Source organism: Gopherus evgoodei, unplaced genomic scaffold, assembly GCF_007399415.2.
Source record: "Gopherus evgoodei ecotype Sinaloan lineage unplaced genomic scaffold, rGopEvg1_v1.p scaffold_34_arrow_ctg1, whole genome shotgun sequence".
NCBI classification, from domain to species: Eukaryota; Metazoa; Chordata; order Testudines; family Testudinidae; genus Gopherus; species Gopherus evgoodei.
The window spans coordinates 1,568,717-1,594,500 of NW_022060016.1; the positions used below are offsets into that span (position 1 = coordinate 1,568,717).

General features: G+C 54.3%; 1 protein-coding gene across 2 annotated transcripts in view; it reads right to left on the bottom strand.

Moving 5' to 3' along the window:
* LRFN1 (leucine rich repeat and fibronectin type III domain containing 1) overlaps window positions 1-25,347 on the bottom strand; it is a 50,676-nt gene extending 25,329 nt beyond the window's left edge. For both annotated transcript variants that reach the window (XM_030544408.1, XM_030544407.1), the window contains exon 1: window positions 25,180-25,347. The gene's annotated coding sequence lies outside the window, so the exon portion shown is untranslated. The remainder of the gene's footprint in view (window positions 1-25,179) is intronic.
* Window positions 25,348-25,784: the final 437 nt, after the last annotated feature.

Sequence of the window (25,784 nt, forward strand, 5' to 3'; positions counted from 1 at the left end):
GTCCCGGAGAGAGTGAAGGACCTGCCACTGAATTGCCGCCGAAGACCTGGATCGGAAGGACTGCCTCCCCCAATTTTGCCGAGAGTGGCAAAATGCCGCCCCCCAAATCCTGCTGCCCTAGGCGACTGTCTAGGGTCACCTAGTGGAAGTGCCGGCCCTGCAGTCAGGTCCCCTTTATGACCTGACTTTCCGGTCAAAAACTGGGCATCTGGCCACCCTAATGCCAGGGGTCATAGTGGACCATAAGCTAAATATGAGTCAGTGTGACACTGTTGCAAAAAAAGTGAATCTCATTCTGGGCTGTATTAGAAGGAGTGTTGTAAGCAAGACACGAGAAGTAATTCTTCTGCTCTACTCGGTGCTGATGAGGCCTCAGCTGGAGTATTGCACCACATTTCAGGAAGGATGTGGACAAATTGGAGAAAATCCAGAGAAGAGCAACAAAAATGATTAAAGGTCTAGAAAACGTGAGCTATTGGGGACGTAAAAAAATTGGGTTTGTTTAGTCTGGAGAAGAGAAGATGGAGAAGGGACATGAGAACAGTTTTCAAGTATGTAAAAGGTTGTTACAAGGAGGAGGGAGAAAAATTGTTGTTCTTAACCTCTGAGGACAGGACATGACACAATGGGCTTAAAGTGCAGCAAGGGAGGTTTAGGTTGGACATTAGGAAAAAGTTCCTAACTGTCAGGGTGGTGAAGCACGGGAATAAGTTCTCTAGGGAGGTGCTGGAATCTCCATCGTTGGGGATTTTTAAGAGCAGGTTGGACAAACCCCTGTCAGGGCTGGTCGAGATAACACTTAGTTCTGCCAGGAGTGCAGGGGACTGGACTAGATACCTCTGAAGGTCCCTTCCAGTCCTATGATTCTAAGTACCACCCTGTGGAAGGCTGGACTGACAACTCCCTTTGTGGTTGTGCCCAGCCCTGTTTAAGCCCTGTGGGTGGAGTCACAGCCCCATTTAGCAGTCCTGGAAGCTAGATGTTGTGTTCCCAGCAGACAACCAGAGAAGTGAGATAAAAACACGCAACACTTTTGTAGGAAGGTTGCAACATAACACGACTTTACTTCTCACAATCCAGACCCTTAACACACAAGAACCCCAAATCAGAGAGAGACAAAGCAGGCTGCTCACTAAGGCAGAGGGGCGTAATTCACTCCACCTTGCCGTAGGTGGCTCAGGGCAGATGGACTCTGATCACACACTTCCCTACAAAGCCCTCTAGCTTGCCAGCAGGATCTGGAAAGTCCCTTCACTCCTGTAATGATAGCTTGCAATTCCAGCACAGTCCTCGATACATCACACTACACACACACACAGCTCTTCCCTAGTATGTCAACCTACGGGGCTGTTCTCAAAGCTACCTACACATCTTAGGTTTTCCTATGAGCCTACTACTGTAATATCCACGTTCCTCACGAGCTTTTTAAGTGTTTATCCCCAGAACGCCCCCTGGGAGGCCAGGCAGCGGCCCAATTCAGGCAATAATCCCCATTTCAGAGGCCCGGCTCATCAAAGGCATTTAGGTGCCTAACTCCCATGGGAATCCACCCCATGGGGAGGAGAGGCCTAGCTCTCTTTTGAGGGATCCAGGTCGAAGTGTAAGGTTTGGTGGGACTTGAACGCAGGACAGCCAACCCCACCCTGCTCCCTGCCCTCCTCAGAGCTGGCACAGAACAGGAAGTTCCGCCTCAAGTGATCTGACTGACAGTTGTATTGGCAAACCACGATTGGCTCCTGGATCCTATATAAGGGGCCTACCAGGACGCGTTCAGATAGCAATGGGGGGGTTTTCAGCTAGCTGCTGTGACCACCCTGTCTCTGAGCTCCCGGCATTGACCTCAGCTCTGACTAGGAGCCTGATTCCTACTCGACTCCTGGGGCCCGCCCAACCCTGACCTGGTACCTGGTATTGCTGAGCAGCGGTGACCCCCAGCTTCTGGCTCCCAAGCTCCCGCCACTAGTCCTGCCTGCCTTCACCCAGGATCCTGACAGGGAGGGCAACAGAGCGGGGATTACAACCCGAGGTGCCCAGCTGGCTCCCTCACCACTAGGCCATCCTTCCCCCAGTTCCTTCTGGCTCCAGACCGATCAGGAGGTCCCAGGTCTGGCTGCACAGAACGGCCCTCGCTTCCCCCAAGCGTGCAGCCAGGGCTTGCCTCGGCTCCCGCTCTCCACCGCCAGCCGGTATCCTCGTAGCCGAGAGCCGTCCAGAGAAAACAAACGAGCCAGGTTTTGCAAAGAGAACTTGCAGCCCCCGGCTGGAGCGACTCCCGGGGCTGGCATCACAGCTGGGCGCTCTCCGCACACCTCCGACGACTCCCAGGGCCACTCGACTCGTAAGGTGGGGGGACCGCTCGGCTGGCACAGGGGGGCAGGCAGGAGCAGAGCAGAGTCCTGCGCACATGGAGTGACCCAGAGGGCTGGGCCTCAGGATGATGCCTGGGTTCCGGTCCTGGCTCTGCTACTGAGCTGCCGGCTGACTTGGGGCAAGTCATTGGCCTGCTCTGTGCCTCAGTTTCTCCTCCTGTCCCCTGTCGCCGTCGACTGTGAGCTCTCTGGCCTGGGGCCTGTGCTGCATCCAGCCTGTCGGGGGGCCACTCCCTGAGCCAGGCAGGAGCCTCTGAGTGCTGCTAGCTAATAATAATAATCCATCAAAAGGAGCAGGAACCAGTATGTTCCCATGCAATAGGCCCAACACCCCCATTTTAAGGGATTCACCCATTCACCGCACTAGACTCAGTATACCTCTGGCCATCCTGGCCTCTGCCCCGTCCTTGTTTAACTGCTCACTGCTTTGATCTCTTGGCCATGCTCAGAAAGCAAAGGAGTGGGCAGCGAGGGGAAGGAGACCTGGGGATGAAAGTGGTTCAGGAGCATTCTCCCTATTTGACAGATGGGGAAACTGAGGCACCAAGAGGGGTGACTTGACCAAGGTCACCCAGCAGGCAGAGCTGGGACTAAAAGTCCCAGCCCCAGGCTCTCCAACTAGGCCGCTCCGCCTCCCTTCTGCCAGCTCTCCCAGAATGGGAGCAGGAATGTGAAGACTTGCGTCAAACTGTCCCTCGCTCACGGCTCTCTGGGCCTTGGAGATGCCCCAAGGAGTGGACACGTTGGTGGGGGCTGATTAATGAGCGCCAATTCGACTGTGGGGGGACTGGTTAGCCACGCTGATTGGTGAGCAACGCATGCCATCCTGCACACAAGTGCAAACTGGGCGTGCGAGACAACTGGATCCGAATGGGAGCACTTCACACTCATGTTGGGCTGGTGTACGTGAGTGCATGGGGCCCCCGTGCGATGCTCAAGCCGGGGGTCTTCGTTCGCAGCTCAGTCACACTAGATTTGCACCAGCAGAGATTTGTGTCAGCAGTGGAGCGACTCCTGATTTACACCAGCAGAGAAACAGTGAAACTACCCCTCAGAATCCCCCCGTCTCTCTTCCTCTTCTCTTGGAAGCACACCCCTTACTCAACCCTCAGCTGCCGAAAGGCACCAGGACCCGATCCCCAGCTGGTGAAAATGGGGCAGCTCCCATGGAAGGCACTGCTGATTTACACCAGCTAAAGGCCTGACCCCCACACTCACTGTACGAGCCTTTCACGACATCCTGCATCTGGAAACCAGGCAAAGACTATCCAAGCAGTGACGTTATGTCGCCGTGAACAGAAGATGTCTTAAAATTATCCGTCCATCCCCACGCACACCCATCTAGCTATCTTATCCCCACACACATTCCTCTATCCATCCCCCCGCACCCCTCTATCCATCCCCCTGCACCCCTCTATCCATCCATCCATCCTCACACGCACCCCTTTATCCATCCATCCCCCCACCCCTCTATCCATCTAGCCATCCATCCATCCCCACACACTCCTCTATCCATCCACCCATCCATCCCCATACACACCCCTCTATCCATCCGTTCATCCCCACACACTCCCATCTATTTTATCCCCATACACATTGCTCAATCCATCCCCACACACCCCTCCATCCATCCCCCCTACACCTCTATCGATCTCTGCATCCATCCCCCCAGACCTCTATCCATCCTTCCATCCCCATACACACCCCTCTATCCATCCATTCATCCCCACACACTCCCATCTATTTTATCCCCATACACATTGCTCAATCCATCCCCACACACCCCTCCATCCATCCCCCCTACACCTCTATCGATCTCTGCATCCATCCCCCCACACTTCTATCCATCCCTCCATCCCCATACACACCCCTCTATCCATCTGTTGATCCTCACACACCCCTCTATCCATCCATCTGTTCACATACACACCCGTCCATCCACCCTCACATGCAGCTCTATCCATCCGTCCCTCCACACACACACCCCTCCATCCATCCCTCCTCATATACACCTCTATCCATCCATCCATTCCTATAAACACCCAGCTACCTATCTCCATTCACATATCTCTATCTGTCCATATATCGATTTACCTATTTATTTCAGGAACTCAAAGAAACTCAACCCAAAACCAAGTGACCCAACAAGCCAGGAAAATACTCACGAAAATGAAAAATCTACCCAAATGGTATTAATTATGACGTAGTCATCATACATAATGATTCATAATAAATAATACTTGGACAAAGGTTAAACCTCTGGAAAACAAACTCCACTCTCTTTGCGTCTTTGCATAAACACAACTTTTTAAAGGGCAGCGTGAGGCAGGAATCCAATTAAAAAATAAATAAATAAATAAATCACCGAGCAGGAAAAGGAAATTTTAATGAGCTGATGGTTTAATATAAACATCGTTTGACAAACAGAAATACCAAAACAAGCAGAGAAATGGGGGTGGGGATGATGGGGGGGAGGGGAGGCACCATCTGACCCCACTGCCTTCACCCTCCCATCGCATCCTGCACCCCACTTCCAAAGTCTTTGTCTGTATTTAAACATTAGCATTCAGCAAACAGTGACTTAAGGCAACTGTGGGTTGAGCTGGGGGGAGGGGTGTGGAATCAGGACTCCTGGGTTCTGTTCCTGGCTCTGGGAAAAAGCATTTGTCTAGTGGTCTGAGCAAAGAATTAGGGCTCAGGACACCTGGGTTCTATACCAGCTCTGGAAGGACCCAGTGTCTAATAATGGGTAAAGGATTGGGAGGCAGGACTCCTGGGTTCCATTCCCAGCTCTGGGAGAGGAGTGGGGTCTAGTGGTTAGAGCAGGGCAGCTTGGGAACCAGGACTCCTGGGTTCGCTCCCCAGCTCTGGGCAGGAAGTGATGCCTAGTGGTCAGAGCAGGGGGCCAGGAGCCAGGACTCCTGGGTTCTATCCCGAGCTCTGGGAGAGGAGTGGGGTCTAGTGGTTAGAGTAGGTGGGCAGGTGTCAGGGCTCCTAGGATCTAGTCCCAGCTTTGGGAAGGGAGCGGGGTCTAGTGGCTGGAGCAAGGTGCAATAAATCAGGCCAGCTGGGCTCGAGCCCCAGCTTTGGGACTAACCTGCTGTTTGACTGGGCTCCAGAGGGATTCCCTCTGCCCCGGGAGGGATTTCACCTTTCACGCTCCCTTCCGGTCCTGTTGCAGGCAGGGAAGGTCTCCGCGGAGCCTGAAGGAAGCAGACTGCAAAGCAACCCGCCTGCTTTGTGGAGTGCAGGGGGAGCTGCCCATTCACATCACCGGCTCTTCCCAGGTGTGCAAGGAGCCAGCGCTCGGAAGCCAGAAACTCAGGCCCAAACCCTCCGCTGAGGGCAAGCGGCATCAGCTGAGTCACACCAGCTGGAGATCTGGCCTCGCTGACTCCAGTCAAGCTGCGCCCGATTATACAGCTGGGGATGTGGCCCAGGCTCTGGAGAGCCTTGTCTATTTAAAGGAATAAAAAGAACGGCCTCATATTCGTCTTCAAACGGACCTTTGCTGGACACGGGCTGTCCCGCACCTCGGAGTGGAGGCTCTCATAGAATTGAGGGCCAAGCCCCCAGTCAATGAGGCCACTTGCAATGCCTTGAGGGAGAAAGCTGTTTTCTTACCTCCAGGGGGAAAATGGCATGACTATGGTCACCCCAGTGGGTCAATGGCAGTAGTTGGAACTGAACCCAGGAGTCCTGACTCCCAGCCCCTGCTCGACGGAGAGATGCCTGAAAGCCTGTTCTCTGGGCAGCACAAGTACTCCTTGGGACCGTGCCTGGCTAGCCGCCGAAGCTCTGTACAAAGACAGAGCAAGATTATTAGCCTTACTTCTCAGGTGGGGAAACTGAGGCACGGAGTAGGTGGGGATAGAGGGTCACACAGAGCTAGGAAAGACAAGCAGAAGGCCCGGCTCTGAATCCCCCCTGTTCGAACCACTGGACCCCACTTCTTTCCCAGTGCTGGGGATAGAACCAGAAGTCCTTACTCCACCACTAGACCCCACTCCCCTGCCCAAGCTGGGGATACAACCCAGGAGGCCTGCCTGCCAGCCCACCTGGTTCTAACCACCAGACTCCACTGCCTCCACCGCTGACCTGGGGCTAGAACCCAGGATTCCTGGCTCTGCCATCCTTCCCAGCAGAGCCCGCTGCCAGAGGGGGCCAGGAGAGAAGTGGGCAGCCTAGAAAGGCCCTAGTCCCGAGTGGCAAGTCCAGGGAGCCTGTGCCCATGAATGTCATGCTGCTGGTGGCAGAATGGGGATGGGGGGTATAAAAGATTTCTGTATGATGCATGGGTCACCCAGGCAGCAGGTGGAGGACACAGCCAGGGCAGGTGAAGCCGGCATGGGCTGGTGCTGGAAGAGATTCACTGCAAGGAGACGATCTTGGCCCAGCAAGTGCTGCAAAAGGGTGAGGAACAACCACAGCCCACCAGGGTGAGATCTCAGGCCGCATGGCAGATGGATCCCCCTGTCCGGTTGTCATTCCTGGCAGCGCCCTGCCACCTCCTTCCCCACAGTTCCGGTGCCCGATGCCCAGCAAGCACAGCCCGGCCTAACCTGGGATACAACCAACCCCAGGAGTTTTGCACAGAGAAGGACTGCCCCATGCACGGCAGCCTTGCTCGATGCCCGGCCCCTCGGCCCAGCGGTGGGCTGCAGAGGATGGCCTCTGGGTGCCCCGGCAAAGCCGGGGAGGGGAGCAGGCAGGCACAGAGCCAGCAGACGAGCGCCAACATCCGTCCGTCAGCTAGGACATGGAGCAGAAAATCCCCTTTGTTTGAGAGGCAGCCAGCTGTGGGAGGGGGCGCTCTGGCTGACCCCACTGTGCCCCCCCAAGCACTGGGCACTGGGTGGGCGAGGGACTGAATCCACCTTGCTTGAACCCATTCCCCCAGCCACCAGCTCCCTCCTTGGGGGGGGAGGGCTGCTGGCACTCTGATCTCTCCAGCTCGCAGCAGGACCGGACGGCCAGGTGATCTTGCAGCCTGGGCATCCCCTGTCCCCCACTTCACCCCCAAACCTCTGCCACGATAGTGGCACCAAAGCCAGAACTTCCCCTGCTGCTCCAGCTCCCCAGTTGCTCCTGCCCTGGGCTGGGCTCTGAGTAACACTTTGGAGATGGGAATGGACCCCTGAGATCCACCTCCCTGTGCAGGGTCCCCAATCCTGGCACAAGTGCCCTGCCCAGAGGGTGGGGGGGCAGCAAGTAAGGAATTTGCCCCAGGCCCAGCAGGGGCCCCCATGAGAATATAGTATTCTACAGTATCGCAACTTTTTTTATGGAAGGGGTCCCCAAAATTGCTTTTGACCCAAAATTGCTTTGAATCCTCTGGGCGGCCCTGGCCCTGCCCCTAGCCTGGGGGGAATCGGAGGTGTGGCCAGAGCACCCTGCGCTGTGGCTATTCTCTGGCCTGCAGGGCCCATAAAGGATGGACTGAGGGTATGACTGGGGCACACTGTTCTGTGGGTTTTTTCTGCCCCCCCAGCTCCCTTTGGGGGTGGATCCAGAGTTAGAGAATTGAGGGGGGGGGGCCTAATTTTTCCATCTTGTGAATGTTTCTGAGAGCTCGAAAATTTGGACCCTCCCAAACAAGACGACGCGTCGAAATCTCCAAAATGTTCAGAAATCGAAAAAACCAAATAAAACCCCCTCAATGTTTCGGTTCCCGTCAATCGAAACAGCTGGATCACCTTGTTTCAAAAGGTTTTCTTTGGATTTGGACCTCGTCCCTTCTTGTCATCTTGGTTTCCAGCCTGAATTGCTTCTGATTAGAACCAAAACGTCCTTTCGAGCCAGCATTTTTCATTTCCAAAACCTCCCGAGGCAGCGTCTCAAAGATCTCAACTCTTTGCCTCCCCACGGAGTCGGCACAGCCCTCCAACCCCACCCCTTTTGCAGACACTTGGACGCATCAGGGTTTTCGATGGCATTGGAAAATTCCCAACCGCTTGGGGAAGGGAGGCAAGTGGGTTCTGGTTCTGCTGCTGGTGGCCCTGGCAGGAAGACGGCTCCCGGGCAAGGTGCAGGAGGCAGCTGGCTCCATCACCACGCTCAGCGGTGCTGGGAGGATGGAAGCAAAGGCCGGGCTGAGGAAGGAGCTGGTTTCCGCAGGGTGATTTACGGGTTCCCTGCCCCGCCGTGGCTCACGTTCCTGTTTCAAGCTCCTATTGATCCTGGTGCAGTGCTGCCATTGGAGCCCTCAGGCTGGCTGCTGGCGGCAGCTCAGGATGTCGCTAATGGACGTCAGGGGACAGAGGTGGCTGGACATGCCCAGTGGCTGCAGCCAGCGAGTGGGGGCCCAGGGCTTGGGGGGGCGGAACGTGACTCTGAGGTACCCGCCCCCCGTGTATTTCAGCTGTAGCTTTGTTGCAATCTAGTGGCCAGATCCACAGCTAGTATAAATCAGTGTCACTCCACTGGAGTCAATGGGGCCAGGTCCGCAGTAGGTGTGAATGGGCCATAGGTCCATCGGAGTCAATGGGGCCAGGGAATGAGCCGTAGCTCCATCAGAGTCAATGGGGCCAGATCCCAGCTGGTGTGAATGGGCCGTAGCTCCATTCGAGTCAATGGGGCCGATTGCCCTCTCACCCTGGCGTGGATCAGGAGGCAGTGGAGATCCAATGGGGAAGTGAGATCTGTGGATGTGATTGGTCATTCAAGCCACATGGTCTCATTTCTGCTCCCTGACAGGACACACATAATAATACTAATCATTCGTAAATCCCCCTTGATGCGCTTCCCAGTCCAGATTTTCCTTCCCACCGGATGCTTGTGGAACCTGGGAACCCGCCGCTTTTGGGTGGATCATTGGGAGCACTGGCCAGCAGCACCACTGGTTAGGAAAGAGTTAAACAGGCATTGGCCTCATCCAGCAGGGCCTGCCTAGCCCCCTGCAGCAGATATCCCACCCGGGCTCCAAAATGCCTCTGAGGGGCAGTGGAACAGCCTTAATCCCATTGCAGAGATGGGGAAACTGAGTCACAGAGCAGGCAAGGGACTTGCACACAGTCATATAAAGGCACAGCTGGGGATAGGACCCAGGAGTCCTGACTCCCCCGGCCCCTGCTCTAGTCACTAGACTCTGCTCTCTCCCAGCTCTCTAAATAAAACCCAGGAGTCCTGCCCCTCCAGCTTCCTGCTCTAATCACTAGACCCCACAGCTAAGAAAAGAACCCAGGAGTCCTGACGCCCATGGCCCCTGCTCTAACCACTAGACACCACTCTCTCCCAGTACTCTCAATAGAACCCAGGAGTCTTAACTCCCCACTGCCAATTTCCTGCTCTAACCATTAGATCCCACTCCCCTTGCAGACCTATGGACAGAACCCAGGAAGCCTAATTCCCAGTGCTGCTGCCTTAACCCCCTAGACCCTATTCCCCTTCCTGAGCTGAGAATGGAACCCAGGAGTCCTGATTTCCAGGACATACACACAAGCCCCATCCTTCTTTGAGATTTCCCAGATCAGAGCCACAGTCCAGCCTCCTGATCCCATTTCCATTCCCTGATGCTGGAAATAAAGCAAGGGGAGCAAATCTCACTTTATTCCTGGCCTATAAACGATTCCCCAGGCCCCTGAAAAATGCAGCCGAATGCAAACCAGATCTGCTGCATTGTGCTAGTGTGGCTGCCTGGGAAGCCTGCTATTTACTGCCCTGGATAAAAGATCTCCCGAGGTTGAGAAGCGAGCAGGATCTGGAGAGATGCCAGCAGAGAGAGAAAGCTTTGCTGGAACGCAGACAGCTTTAAAGAGGTTGCATGAGCTAGTGGACAGAGTACAGGACTCAAGAGACCTGTGTTTTATTCCTGGCTCGGCCGCTGACCTTCTCCTCTCTGTGACTCAGTTTCCCCTTCTGTAAAGTGGAGATAATGAGACTGGCCTCCAACGGCAAGTGCTTTGAGATCTATGGATGGAAAGCGATAGGTGAAACTGAGGGATTCTCTGTGTGTGTCTGTCTGCCTGACCAGGCCATTGTCACTGGTGGGGTTTGTGAAGGAGTTTGTCATTCTGACAGGCATATGACACATTCAGCAAATGAAATGTTCACCCTCTGGGAACGTCCTACATGCTGACAGTCATTTTCCTTCTGAATTGGGACCGGAAAGTCAAAACAAACTGAAAAGGTTTCACTGCACGAAAAGTCCTGAAAAACGTTGATTCAGAAACAAACAAACAAAAAGTCATTTTGATGGCGACAGCTGGACATTTTTCATTTCGAAATGGTGAAGCCAAAGCAACCTAATAGCAATAAAAATGTACAGCGCCTGGCACAATGAAGGCCTGGGCCACGTCTAGGGTACCAAGGTGCTACCGTAATACACCTAATAGCAATAAAAATGTACAACCCCCCACACAATGGTGGCTGGTTCATGATTGGGGTGTCGAGTTGCTACCATAATACACCTAATAGCTATACAAATGCACAGTGCCCGATACAACGGGGGCTGGTCCATGACTAGGACTTTGTGGTGCTACTGTAATACACCTAATAGCAATACAAATGTACAGCGCCAGACACAACAGGGGCTGGTCCATGATTGGGATTCTGAGGTGCTACTGTAATACACCTAACAGCAATACAAATGTACAGCACCTGACACAATGGGGGCTGCTCCATGACCGGGGTTCCGAGGTGCTACCATGATAAATGGGATTAATAATAATAATAGGTCCCTGCTGCGGATGACATTTACATGACGATACCAATTTGTGACAACATTTCCAGCCCAGATTTCCCCTGTCAGAAGGCGCATTCTGAAGTGAGTCGCTTCCTGGCTGTGTTTTTCCAGTCTGGCTTCCCAACAGAAGAGCAGAAAAAATTTGGCTTTGCCTCCGCGACAAACAAAAGTGCATCTAAACAGCAGACTCATGATAGCTTCCTCCAATGCCAAATCCTCCTGGAGATAAGACACAGACCGTTTTTAACCTCCATGGCGCATGTTAAAGCCAAATCTAGACCCTTTCCTCCACCAGCAGCTTAGTCAAAATCCACCTTTTCCCACCAGAGATTTTGATTTCGACCAACCCGCACTTGGCCTCGTGGAGAAATGTCAGCCCGCTCTCAAGAGGAGCATTTGCGTGTTCGCGGGATGGAATCCTGTGCCCAGTTCGGGACACCCGTCCCCAAGGAAGATGAATTCCAGCCAGAGGAGGGGCAGCCCAGGGCTGCTCAGATGATCCGGGGACTGGAGAACTGTTTTGGGAAAGGAGACTGAAAGATCTGGGTCTGCCCTGCCTAAGACACAGTCTGGGATCTGAAACGCATCCGGAGGGGAGACACCAGGCAGGAGGAAGAGCTATCGGAGCTCAGGGTTACCGCTGGCACGAGCACAACTGGAGATGAACCAGCCAGGGTTCAGTGGAGGCTGGAGAGGACGGTTTCTAATGATCAGAAGAGGGACGTTCCTGCCATGAGGAGTGGGGGAAACGCAAAGTTTAAGAACTGCCACAGTGGGTCAGACCAAAGGTCCATCTAGCCCAGTGTCCTGTCTTCCGACGGTGGCCACTGCCAGGTGCCCCAGAGGGAATGAACAGAACAGGAAATCATCCAGTGATCCATCCTCTGTTGCTCATTCCCAGCTTCTGGCAAACAGAGGCTAGGGACACCATCCCTGCCCAGCCTGGCTAATAGCCATTGATGGACCTGTCCTCCATGAACTTCTCTTGTTCTGTTTTTGAACCCTGTTATGGCCTTGATCCATTTATGAATGGGATGATTTCTTAGGTCGGCTGGGATAGGGTGACCAGATGAGAGACGTGAAATATGAGGATGTGGGGGGGGGGTTGCCAAAGGAGCAACAAAAACAAAACAAACAAACAAACAAACAAACACACAAAAAACCCCAAGAGCCAGCGGCAGAGGAAAAAACAAAAACAAGAGCAAAAAAAAAAACCAACCCCCCACCCAGAGCTGCCGGAGCATAGGAAAAATTGGTGGAGGCTGAGCCCCCACTGGCAGCTCCACCCCCTGCACCAGCTCGCCTTCGCTCTGCCTCCACCTCCCCTGAGCTGGCTGCCGCGTCCTGCTTCTCCCCCCCTCCCTCCAGCGCGTGCGCTGCCATACAGCTGATTAGCGCAAGCCTGGGAGGGAGGGGGGACACGGCATGCTTGGGGAAGAGGCGGGGGCAGGGCTGGGATTTGGGGAGGGATCCAATAGGGAGTAAGGGGGTGGGACTAGGGCAGGGATTTGGGGAGGAATTCAATGGGGGAGGGAGGGATGGCGTTGGGACAGGGCCAGGGGGGCGCGAGCCCCCTCTGCCTGTTCCCCAGAGGGCAAAATATCAGGACAATTCGTGTCCCGACCAAATTTCAGTTGGGACACGGGACAAACAAGTAAATATCGGGACAGTCCCGATAAAATCGGGGCCTCTGGCCACCCTAGGCTGCGATAGCAGGGACTGGGCTCCAAGACCCAGGAGGTCTCTTCCAGTCCAATGTTCCCACGTAGTGCCTAGCAGCCCCAGTCACAGATTGGGTGCTAGGAGCTGTACGAACACAGAGCATACCCCAGGGATCTTACAATCAATGAGTGAGCCAAGGGACAGCAGATGGATCCAGGCCGACAGCTGGGGAGCACCAGGGGACAATGAGGGACAGCGATCAGCCCCCACTGGCAGCAATCTCACTCCTATAACCACTTTGCCATCATAGGGTGTGTTCATAGATTCAGGGATTCCAAGGCCCGAAGGATCCAGTGTGATCACCTAGTCAGACATCCTGCACAGAACAGGCCAGTGAACGGCCACAAATTATTTCCTGTTTGAAGTGGGCAGATCTTTCACAGAAATCTTTCGCCTCGGCATAAAAACTGCCAGGGATGGAGAATTCACCACCCTGACCCACGGTGAGTTATTCCAATGGTAAATTTCCCCTCACTTAAAAATTGGCAACTTATTTCCCATCTGAATGTGTCTGGCTTCAACTTCCAGCCAGTGGATCTTGTTAGACCTTTGCCTGCTAGACTGGAGAACCCATGCTGTTGTCGGCTCCCCATCCAGACATCTATAGAGCGGGATCATGTCAACCCTTTGACCTACTGTGATGTTGTGCTCCATATGCTTTATAAAAATATGTTTATGATTGTGAATATAATGTAACTGGAATATGCTTCATGCAAAAGGTCTCTCGTAAGGTATCATTACAAAGCTTATCATCTGAGTGTGGTCATCCCATTTGTTTGTATGTATTATTTCCATGTCTAGAGGCAGGACAGTAGGATATAAACTTGTATTACTGATGTAAACATATTAAGTGGAAGCTATTGAGGGTGCTTCAGAATTAATGACCTGTAAATGGCTCTGTTTACTTGCAAACCTTCCTGGGTATATGTGGACCAGCCCTGGAAGAATGGCAGTTGGGATCTCACAGGCCATGTGATCACGTCACATGATACTGGAATCCATCTTAAATCTGGTACTTTTCCATTTAGAAGGAGGGGCAGGAACCCAGAGAAACCAAAGATTCCCGCCTTGTGCCAAAGCTATAAAAGGGGGGTAGAGCAGGACAAAGGGGGCTGCCAGTCATGAGAAAACCCCTGCTTACCACCTGAGATGTCTGCTGGAACAAACAAGGGCTGTCCCAGCGGAAGGGATGGGCCCAGACTAGGAAGGAGTCTAGTCTGTGAAAGAAGCTTATTGGATCACCTCTGAGGGGGAGATACTACCGGTAATCGGTTTCTTAGTGTATTAGGCTTAGACTTGCATGTTTTTGCTTTATTTTCCTTGGTGAATGACTTTGTTCTGTCTGTTATTTCTTGAAACCACTTAAGTCCTGCTTTTTATACTGATTAATAAACCCAGAGTAAGTGATTAATACCTGGGGGAGCAGACTGCTGGGCCTCTCTCTCCATCAGTGTATAAGCTTCATACAGAGTAAAATTGATCCCTTTGGGGTTTGGCTCCCACTGGGAGCTGGGTGTCTGGAGACAGGTAACCTGCTGAGTGGTTTTCAGTTTAGCCTGCAGCTTTGGGGGCACGGTTCAGACCCTGGGTCTGTGCTGCAGCAGGCTGGCGTGTCTGGCTCAACCAGGCAGGGTTCTGGAGTCCCAGGCTGGCAGGAGAAACGGGCCCAGGGGTAATTTCAGCACGTCGGGTGACAGTCCCAAGGGGGTCTCTATGACCTAACCCGTCATACCTTCCCTTTGTCAAACTGGTATATATGGCCTTGTAGAAGTACAGACTCACCCCTGCAGCACCTCCTGTGGGTGACTTCTGGGAATTAGCTCAGTTCCAGCTCCGGAGCGACCTCTGCAGACCAGTGATCCACCTGTCCTCTGCCTCTTGGCCCCTGTGTCCCTCCCAGGACCTGGTGCCCTTTCTCTGGGTGCTGCCCGCTGGCAGGAACCCCTCAGTCTTAGGGTCTCCCCTCCCCAGGGAACCCCCATCCACTATCCCCACTTTGTCTCAGTATTGGCTACTGCCCAGTCTCCATCTAGCCCCCATTCACTGGGGCAGACTGCAGTATCCGCCTCTCATCACAGGCAAAGGGGGTTGGACCTGCTGCCTTTGGCCAACCCCTGGGTTGCCCTCTGCAACCCCCAGTACCTATTAGCCCAATGCTAGGCCGCAGCCTGGGGCTTTTCAGGCTGGAGCTCCCCTGCCTTTTCCCAGCCGTGCTCCACTCAGGTACCCTGTCTCTAGCTCCCTGCAGCCAGGCCCTTCTCCTTCTACGGGCAGAGAGAGACTGAGTGGGGTCCTGGCTCACTGCCTCTTATAGGGGCCAGCTGGGCCTGACTGGGGCATGGCCACAGCTGGGCCTGCTTTCCCCAATCAGCCCAGGCTTCTGCCCCAGCCACAGCCCTTTCCTGGGCTGTTTTAAGCCCTTCAGGGCAGGAGCTGGGGACCACCCTGCCACAGGTCCATATCTATAGCCACAGAATCCCTCCAGCTAGTTACCATGTTATCAACTGACCAACTTCTTAGCATGGTCTAGTAGCTAAGGGAGTCTGGAGACCCAGGTTCTATCCTCACCTCTGCCATGAACATCCTGGGTGACCTCCGGCCAGTCACAGCCCTGCTCTGTGCCTCAGTTTCCCCCACTGTCTATCTAGACTCTTTGGGGCAGGCCTCGTCTCTCACTCTGCATCCAAGGGTGTGTCTACACTACCAAAAAAAAAAAAAGGCAGGTCCTTAACTCAGGTTAAAATAGCAGTGAAGATGCAGCAACTTTGGTTGACATTTATAGGGGAGTTGGGATTCCAGCCATGACTTCGGTGCTATTTTGACCCAGGTTGGAATAACAGAATCATAGCAATGTCGGGCTGGAAGGGACCTGCAGGGTTCTCCCCTGCACTGAGGCAGGATAAAGTATCCCTAGACGACCCCAGAGAGGGGTTTGTCCAGCCTGTTCTTAAACCCTTCCAATGACAGGGATCTCACAACCGCCTGCAGTCACCTGTCCCAGGGCTCCACTAGCCTGAGAGTTAGCAAGTTTCTCCTAATATCCATCCTAAATCTTCCCTGCTGCAGACTAAACCGGGATCTTTCTGCCTTCCCTTGGCAGATGGGGAGAGGATCACTAAACTGAGTTACAGACGCACCTTTGGTTTTACAAGGGGGACTCACCCTGGCTGCCGCCCATCACCAAAGCTGACTCACATGCCCTTGAAATCAGCGGGGACGCTCTGGCCCCTGTTCCATTCAAACCAGTGAGGTGGCACCAGTTTGCACCAGTGAGGCCAACTCCACCAGCTCCGAACCGAGCTGTTTGCTGGTGCACCTATTCCTTCACAATCTGTTGGGTTTAGATTCCCCCTCCCCACCTCCCCGCCAGCGAACAGCCGTGTCTGCTAAGGGATCGACAACCTTTCCTGCCAAGCCCTGACTACAAAAGAGACTTCACCGAGAGCCCTTCAGCTACACATCAGCCTGTGGGTTCACTCAATTAAGAGCCCATGCTCCGAACCGGGGAGCAAGAGACATGTAGCAACATCAGGCCGCGCTTAAAACAAGAAACATTAAGCAGGAAACAATCACTGCAGCGTGGAGAGCTCTTATGCAAGGTAAATCTGCCTCTCAAGTAGCTTTCATCCTATCTCCCTGGGTTTTTCAGCGTTATCAGGGATGTCTCGAGCAAGGTCTCCACACAGGAGCAGCGCCAGCTTGCTGATATGAATAGCGACAGATCGCTTTGCTTGGGTTCGGTTCCCCCGATAACCATGCTTCCCTCCTGAAACACGCACGGCTCTTCCAAGGCACGGTCCTTATCAGATGGCGGGGGAGCGAGAAGCGGCTGTCGCACAAAATGTTTGGGTTTTTTTTTTTCCTCTGTTATGATTATGAGTCGGATTCATTTCTTCTTTCTCGGTGACATTCCCCGCTAGAAGTGACGGGACAACAGAAATCCCTGTGAAAAATGGCCCGGTTTGGAACGAAACGCGTAGTCCCGGAAAAAGGCCAATTTTGTCCCAGGAGGGAATGTCAAGAAAAACCCGGAGAACGGACTGGGAATTGTTTGGCTGGGAGACAGAGACATTGACAAGAACCTGCCCACCCCAGCTGCAGGGCTTATGAGGCCGAGAATCAGGGTGCTGACCCTCAGCAGCAGCCCCGACCCCCCAGCTTTTGTCAATTTCACTTCCCCTGACTGTGAAATAGACAAGAGCCTGGTTGGGGGGTGGGCACCCAGGACAGCAGAGTCTCAGTTTTCCCCATGGCAAATCGAATTTCTTTGGCAAAACTGGAATTTTCCCATGGAAAATGTTGGTTTTGTGAAAAGGGCGTCTTTTTCCATTGGAAAATTATTCTGATGACATTCTTCCAATCAGCTCTATTCCCCCCTCCCCCATTCCCTTCCCTCTATGTCTGGTTTTAAAGACTCCATTGGCCAGGTCTTCAGCTGGGCTAAGCTGGCATCGCTCCGTGTAATGGAATTACGTTGATTTACATTCTCCGGGGATGTGGCCAATTGGTGTTATGTCAGCATAAAACAGAGAGGAACCCAACCCAATTCCTCTTAAAACAAAATTAAATAGCCAAGTGAGGTACTTGCCAGGAATTATTTATACAACAGATGTATTATTATTGTAGTGTATAGTGACCCCAATGCAGATGAGGGCCCCCATTGTGCCAGGCGCTGCACAGATCCCGACCGAGATCAGGGCCCTGTCGAGCTGGGTGCTGCACAGACCCCGACTGAGATCAGGGTCCCCTTTTTCACCAGGATCTGCACAGCCACAGTGAAAGTCCCTGCCCTGAAAAGTTTACAATCTAAAAAGACAAAAAGGATCATTCTTCCCATAATACAGAGGGGGAAACTGAGGCACAGAGGGTTTGGGTTTTTTGAAGGGGCCTGCCCTTCTAAAGAGCTCGTCTCCTATTTCGGCACCAAAGCAAGCGGCTAGGTTTTCAGAAGCTCTCGGCACTCTGGGTGCTCTGTTTTATGGAAACCAAGGTCATAGCATCAGGATGGGCATTTTAGGGGGAAAAACAGCAATATAGGGTCCCACCAGCACTGCCGGAAATGGAACCCATGGTTCCTGGGTCCCAAGTGAGTGCCTGAAGCACAAAGCCAGCTACGAACCTGCCCTGGGCAACAACCCCAGGCAGTAGCCTTGCAATGGCTTACATGACTTTCCTCCGGCGAGGAGTTCTGCTGAGCCTCATGGAGCTTCTCAGGTGAGGAAAGCTACTCAGGTGTGTAAGTGTTTTCAGGATCGGGCCCCAGCTCCGCTAGGGTAACGCACAGGGAATATGCACTGCAGTTCACCCGCCAGCAACCCAGAAGGAATCACCAGTCAACCAGATGGCCCAGTATCTGCCAAGAATAAGCCTGGTTCAGGATAGGCCCATCCATTGGTGGATGTGTCACCTTTCTATGCAGGCAACTCTCCTGGGTGACTGTGGGCAAGCACCTTCCCTTCTCTGTGCCTCGGTTTCTCCATCGATAGGGATTATATTCTATCTTGTCTACTTAGACAGGAAGCTCTTTCCAGCAGAGGCTGTCTCTCACGCTGAGTCTGTGTAGCGCCTGGCACAACGATGCCCCGATCTCAGTCAGGGTCTGGGCAGCGCCTGGCACGACGGGGCCCTGATCTCAGTTGGGGGGGTCTGTGCAGCACCTGGCACAATGGGGCCCTGATCTCAGCTGGAGCCACTATGCTACCATATTACACCTACTAACAGGGCCAGGTGGTGCAATCTACCCGTGGTAATGCTACAGGCCCTATTATCGTAACATCTGAGAACCCACAATCACCCCTCACACACCTTGGGAGGTGGGGCGAGGCTCGTACAGCTGGAGGACTGGAGGTTAAGCAATGTGCCCCAGGCCACACAAGGAGTCACTGGCAAAGCGAAATCCCAGCTTGGCACCCAGCCCACTGCGCCATTGCCCGAGCCCCACCTCCGTGCTCTTCTCCAGGGGAAATCACGGCGAAGAGTCCCACTAGAGGTGAACTTCACCTCCTTCCAGCCATCCCTGTCCCTTCACCAGGCCCACCAGGGCTCTGCCATCTGCGTGGGGGAAAGTCCTGGCCCACTTCACCAGCCTTTCTGCCGGGCACCTGCAGAAGAGACCAACTGTCCCGCGCCCTTGACCTCGCGTCCCTGACACCCTCTGTGTTCGAGCAGCAATGGGACCAACAGTGGGCTGCCCCGGGCGCTTTGACATCTTTTTAACCCTCCCTCGAGCTTTGGGCAGTCATTTTCCAAATGCAGTCCCTCCCCCCCGCCCCCCATCCCGCTCACAAGCTCCTTCCCCTGCTCTCGCTTGCCAAAGAAGACAAAAAAAACCAAAACAACAACAACAAAAAAACCCAACACCACACTCCTGAGTGGCGGCTGAGTGCTGTTAAATCCAGTTCGATGAATCCCCATGGTGGGCAGAAGACAGACCATTTCAACGACCTACGTGGCTGGCGGAGGAGACGGGCCGGGATGAAAGAGGGAAGCAGGGATATTGCAGGGCCCGTGGGGTATTTTTGTGTGCTTGGGGGGGCTCTGAACCCTGGCTTGTGAAACTGATGCCACACTATGCAGGGAGCTCAGGTATGTCGGCCTTTGCCACAAGGCCTCTGCTCCATTCCCATGCCCCCCCCCCCCGTCATGGGCAAGGATTATTCAGTGCCTTCTTGCAGCTGAGCCCATTGCTGAGTTTGCCTCCATACTGCCCAGGTCTGGAGGGCATCAGCCTGTCGTGGGGTGGGGGAGGGGGAACAGTCACGCTTCAGACATGTTCACTCCCAAAAGTTTGCTCCAATCTGTTTCATCCAAATGCCATCTCCTGAGTGCACAGAGGGGCTCGTTCACTGGGATCAGCTTCCACCACTGGGCCAGCGCAGCCCTGCCAAAGCTGGAGCATCTCCAACACACTGCCAGTGCACCTCTGCCACTGTCCCAGTGCACCCCATCACACTGCCAGTACAGCCCTGCCACTGCCCCAGTGCATCATGTCACACTGCCAGTACAGCCCTGCCACTGCCCCAGTACACCCCATCGCACTGCCAGTACAGCCCTACCACTGCCCTCAGTGCACCCCATCACACTGCCAGTACAGCCCTGCCACTGCCCCATGCATCTTGTCACACTGCCTGTATAGCCCTGCCACTGCCCCAGTGCACCCCATCACACTGCTAGTACAGCCCTTCCACTGTCCCAGTGCACTCCATCACACTGCCAGTACAGCCCTTCTGTTGCCCCAGTGCACTCCGTTACACTGTCAATACAGCCCTGCCACTGCCCCAGTGCACCCCATCACACTGCCAGTACAGCCCTACCACTGCCCCAGTGAACCCCCATCACACTGCCAGTGCACCTCTGCCACTCTCCCAGTGCACTCCATCACACTGCCAGTACAGCCCTTCCACTGCCCAGTACACCCCATCACACTGCCAGTACAGCCCTGCCACTGCCCCAGTGCACCCCATCACACTGCCAATGCACCTTTCATCATGCTGCTTCTCTCAGCGCCTCCCTCTGTGACCACGGCTAGAGAAGCAGCCCGGCCTGTGATTAATTCCTTGCATTACCTGTACCTCTAATGACACCACACTTCCAGCCTGTGCCTATGACGTGGCTCTCCACTGCCCCCGACACTTATCCACTAGTTCAGCCTCAGCTGTCCATTTAGAGACATGATGTCCAGAGGAGCGTTTGCAGGGCACACCTTGTTATAGACATGAGGCTGCAGCATGGACTCCATCCCTCCTCTGTGCCTACCGCTGCACCGTCCCCTGCCAGCCACCCAACAACAGAATGAAGTGGCAGGGAAAGAAAGAAAGAAAGAAAGAAAGAAAGAAAGAAAGAGGTCTGGGGCTGGAGGGATAGACAGAGATGTGTGCATGGGGATAGCAAGAGACATGGTTTGTAGAGAGATTGGGAGCGGGTATGGGGATAGAGAGAGATAGAGATGGGGTGTCTGGGGCAGAGATGGGGTGTCTGGGTTAGAGATGGGCTGTCTGAGGGCAGTGGGGGTATATGGGGATAGAAGGGGTGTCTGGGGGTAGAGATGGGATTTCTGGGGGCAGTGGGGGTGTCTGGGGGCAGAGATGGGGTGTCTGGGGATAGAGAGGGCATATGGGGCAGTGGAGGTGTATGGGATTAGAGATGGGGTGTCTAGGGGCAGTGGGGATGTGTGGGGATAGAGGAGGTGTCTGGAGATAGAGGGGGTGTATGGGGGTAGAGATGGGATGTCTGGAGGCAGTGGGGGTGTATGAGGACAAAGGGGGTGTATGGGAGTAGAAACAGGAGGTGTATATGGGAAAAGAGGGATGGGGTGTGTGTGTGTGTATGGAGATAGCAAGGGGGGTGTATGCAGATGACAGAGAGAGCGGGTATGGGGATAGATGGAAGTATGGCATGTATGGGGTGTATGGATTGATAGATGGGGTGCATGGGTATGGATGCATGGGGGTGTACGAGGATGGATGGATGAACGGATGGATGGGGTGTAGGAAGATGGATGGATGGATGCATGGATAGAGAGGATGGATGTTGAGGATGGATGGATGGATGGATGGATGGATGGATGGATGGATGGATGGGGACAGAGGATGGAGGGATGGATGGATGGGGTGTAGGAAGATGGATGGACAGATGGAGGATGCATGGATGAAGAGGATGGATGGGGTGTAGGACGATGGATGCATGGATGGATGGATGGGGTGCAGGAAGATGGATGGATGGGGACAGAGGATGTATGGATGTATGGATGGGGTGTAGGAAGATGGATGCATGGATGGATGGATGGGGTGTAGGAAGGTGGATGGAGAGGATGGATGGATGCATGCATGCATGAAGACCTTGATAGCTAGATGCAAGGGGAGGGGATGGGAGAAGCAGATGGCTCTGGAAGGAACAGAGGGGTGCAGCAGACCGGAGGACTAGCAAGACAGGGGACCAGGCCATATGTTCTGAACATGCTACAGCCCTGCAACCCTGCTGTTCTCACAAACGGGGCTGCTCATGGCCCTGGATTCCCTGGGAACTGGCAAGGGGCAGACCGCAGAAGGTGAGACATGGGGCTCTTTGCTTTCCCCAAGGCCCTCCATGACTGTCCCCACTGGGCCAGACCCTCTGCTGGGATCAGTTGCTGGGAGCTCCCTTCCTTCATCACCAGCTCACATCAGCTGGGAGCCAGGCCTGCAGAGCTGCTGCTTTCTACCCAGGTAACGCACACTCATCACACTGGGAATGACACAGCATGCACAGAGCTACACACACACACACACAGATACATACGCACTGACACACACACAGAGATACACATGCATTGATACACACATGCACTAACAAACACACACAGCTACACACACTGATACACACAAACACACTGATACATACAAACTAACACACACAAATATACACAGATACAGATAAACACTAACAAACACACACAGATACACACTGACACACAAATACACACACTGACCCACACTGATGTGTAACAAACATACACAGACTCGCAGCTATACATGATTACACACAAACACAGAAACACACATACTAACAAACTAACACTGATATACGCACAAACACATGGATACAGACAAAGATACACACACACACACACTAACAAACATCCACACACGGTCATGCACTGACACACGCAAACTCCCACATCCACACACACGGGAAGGCTCAGGGGTCTGTCAGTGGAAGGAAAGGCCAGGAATGAAATACATGTATACATTTTAAGGGGGAGGGGGGAAGGAGTAACCTCTTTGGGGCACCACACATTTCTCCCCCCCCACCCCAAAACCTTCCAGCAGCCTGCATGCAACAGAGGGGAAATTTAGCCAAGCCAAAAGACCTGGCTATTTCAAAGCCACTTTCTGGCCCGCTCCAGCGTGGAGCTGATCTGAAAGCTCCAGGCCAGAGCCAGATCAGCAACCGGTGTAAATTGGTGTCATTCCCCTGAAGGTGCTGGACTGTGCTGATCTACACCAGCTGCAGCTCCGCCCCTTCCTGCCTGACACACTCCTTGCACCAGGACTGCTGTCCTGGGTGTTTAACACGCACGGCTGGCACTCATCCAAGGAGCGAAATGTGTGTGCGAGAGAGATTGGGCATGACAATGTATGTGTGTGCACCAGTCAGGATGTGTGGGAGTGTGTGTGTGTGTCAGTGCAGGCCCGAGTCTATATAGGAATGTGTGTCAGTGTGTGTGTATGAATGTGTTTCAGTGTGTGTGCAAATGTGTCTATGTGTGAATGTAAATGTGTCCATGTGTGTCAGTGTGTATCATTGTTTTCATATCAACATCTGTCCGCGTGTGTGTGTGAATGTGTGTCAGTGTGAGCATGTCACCATGTGTTCATGGGTGTGCGAATATATGTGTCAGGGGGAGCATGTCACCATGTGTCCGTGTGTGTGTGAATATGTGTCAGTGTGAGCATGTCACCATGTGTCCGTGTGTGTGTGTGAATGTGTGTGTCAGGGTGAGCATGTCACGTGTCCCTGTGTGTGAATATGTGTCAGCGTAAGCATGTCACCATGTGTTCATGTGTGTGTGAATGTGTGTCAGTGTGAGCATGTCACCGTGTGTCCATGTGTATGTGAATGTCAATGTGTCAGTGTGAGCATGTCACCATGTGTCCATGTGTGTGTGAATGTCAGTGTGTCAGGTTGAGCATGTCACCATGTGTCCGTGTGTGTGTGAATTTCAGTGTGTCAGTGTGAGCATTTCACCATGTGTCCATGTGTGTGTGAATATCAGTGTGTCAGTGTGAGCATGTCACTGTGTGTCTGTATGTGTGTGAATGTCAGTGTGTCAGTGTGAGCATGGCAATGCATCAGTGTATGTGTGTCAATGTGTGCCAGTGTGCATGTCACTGTGTGTGTCAGTGTGAGCATGTCACCGTGTGTCCATGTGTATGTGAATGTCAGTGTGTCAGTGTGAGCATGTCACCATGTGTCCATGTGTGTGTGAATGTCAGTGTGTCAGGTTGAGCATGTCACCACGTGTCCGTGTGTGTGTGAATTTCAGTGTGTCAGTGTGAGCATGTCACCATGTGTCCGTGTGTGTGTGAATATCAGTGTGTCAGTGTGAGCATGGCAATGCATCAGTGTATGTGTGTGTCAATGTGTGCCAGTGTGCATGTCACTGTGTGTGTCAGTGTGCAAATGTCAATGTGTCAGTGTGTGTGAGCGTGTGAATAAACAAGAGCGATCCACAATTTTAAAACAACGGGCTGCCGACACTGCGTTTGCTCCCCGGCTTCTGATCCGCTCTTCAGCCCCGGCTCCAAAAGCATCAGCCAGCAACGTTGGGGGCAGGAGACAGAAACAAGCCAGTCTAGCACCAGGCTGCGGCTGGGCAGCGGCACCCAGGGGCCAGGTATGACCGGGTTCCGTGTGGATGCGCGTCTGGGGGGGGTGTCATCCTACTCCGCCCAGCTACCAATATGGTGACCGACACCCCCACCCGAGGGGCTGTGGAGGGGGCTGGGGTGGGAGCCGTCAGATCAAATCTGAAGCCTGGGCAAGGTTTTCCAGGTATCAATGCACTGGCGCTGCAGCTTCCCGGGTGCAATGATTTTCCGTCGGACTCCGCCGGGCTCCGATGGGAGAGGCAAATGCACCAGATCGAGGGGGGGTCTAGGGACCAGCTCTGCCCTGATATTTGTCTGATATGCCCCCCCCCATCCCGTGCACCAGGTGAGGAAATGTCTGTCTCCAGGCGGATGCACTCCCCAGAGAAGCTCTCTGCAGCTGAGCACCATGGACAGCAGCAAAGCAAAGATCCCACCCTGCGCTGGTTGGGTTGGGGAGATGGGGGGGGTCTAAGACCCAGCTTCCCCGAGAGCTGGCAAGGATCTCACACACACACACACACACGCTTCGTAACCAGGTGCCACCCCAGTGTGTCTGGCAGCACCACTCAGCCCCTGCAGCGGATGAGAATCTGAGCCAGGCAGAGAACTGGCAGAGATGCCAGACAATGCCCCCTCCTTACCCCCCCCACCAGTCCCCCCCCACTTTACCAAATCCAAGTGCTGGTATAACGCAATACAACTCCCCCCCCTTCCCTGCCACACACACACACACACACACACACACCTCACCAACCCCCCCCATTCCTGGCACGATCTCACCCAACCCCCCCAATTGCTGGAATGATCCCCCAACCCACCAACTCCCCATCCCTGGCACGACCCCCCCCAAACCACCACACACAGAGCCCAGCCCTGGCAGGGTCTCCCCTCCCTCCCCCCACCGCACATTACCAACCCCCAGCCTTGGCATCACATCTCCAAACCTCCCCTCCCCCCCGATAAAACCCAACCCCAGAAGCCCCCACCCCAAATCTTCCCCCCTCCCACACCGCTGGAGAAGGGGAACCCGCCCCGCAGCCCAGGTTGCACGTACCTTTTCGGGGAGCAGCGGGGCTCGCTCAGCCTATGGGAGGTGCCATCCTGGATTTTTCTCTCTCTCCCCCCCCCGCGCCCCCCGGGGATGCCGGGTGGATCCAGAGGGCTCCGTGCGCCCTGCTCGGAGCGGGGGCGGGGATGCGCTCAAGGGGCCCCACCAGGCCGGTCCCCTGCAGGCTCCATCGGAGAAATCCACAAACAAAAGCAGGTCTCGGGGCTGGATCCGCAAAGGGAAGGCGGAGGGGGGGGGGGTTGGAGGGGGGAAGGGCTGGCTGGGCCCCACTCCCTCCTGAGCTGGGGCTGCCCCCGATGATCCTGCGCTTTGGAGAGGTGTGTGTGTGTATGGGGGTGGGGGCTTTGGCCCGGCTCGGTTCCCCGGCGATCTGGATCCGGGGGAGGGGGGCGCGATTCGCCGCCGTTCGCGGCTTCTGCCTTGGCTTCTCCCAGCCCGCAGAGCCGGGGCTGGGCTGGAAAGAGGGAGGAGGGGGAGGCGGAGCGCAAATGGGACGCGCCTCTCCGGAGCCGGGCGGAGAGGCCAGGGCGCACGGGCCAGGGCGCACGGCAGGATCGGGTCGCCTCGCAGCCCCCCCCCCCCTCCACGCC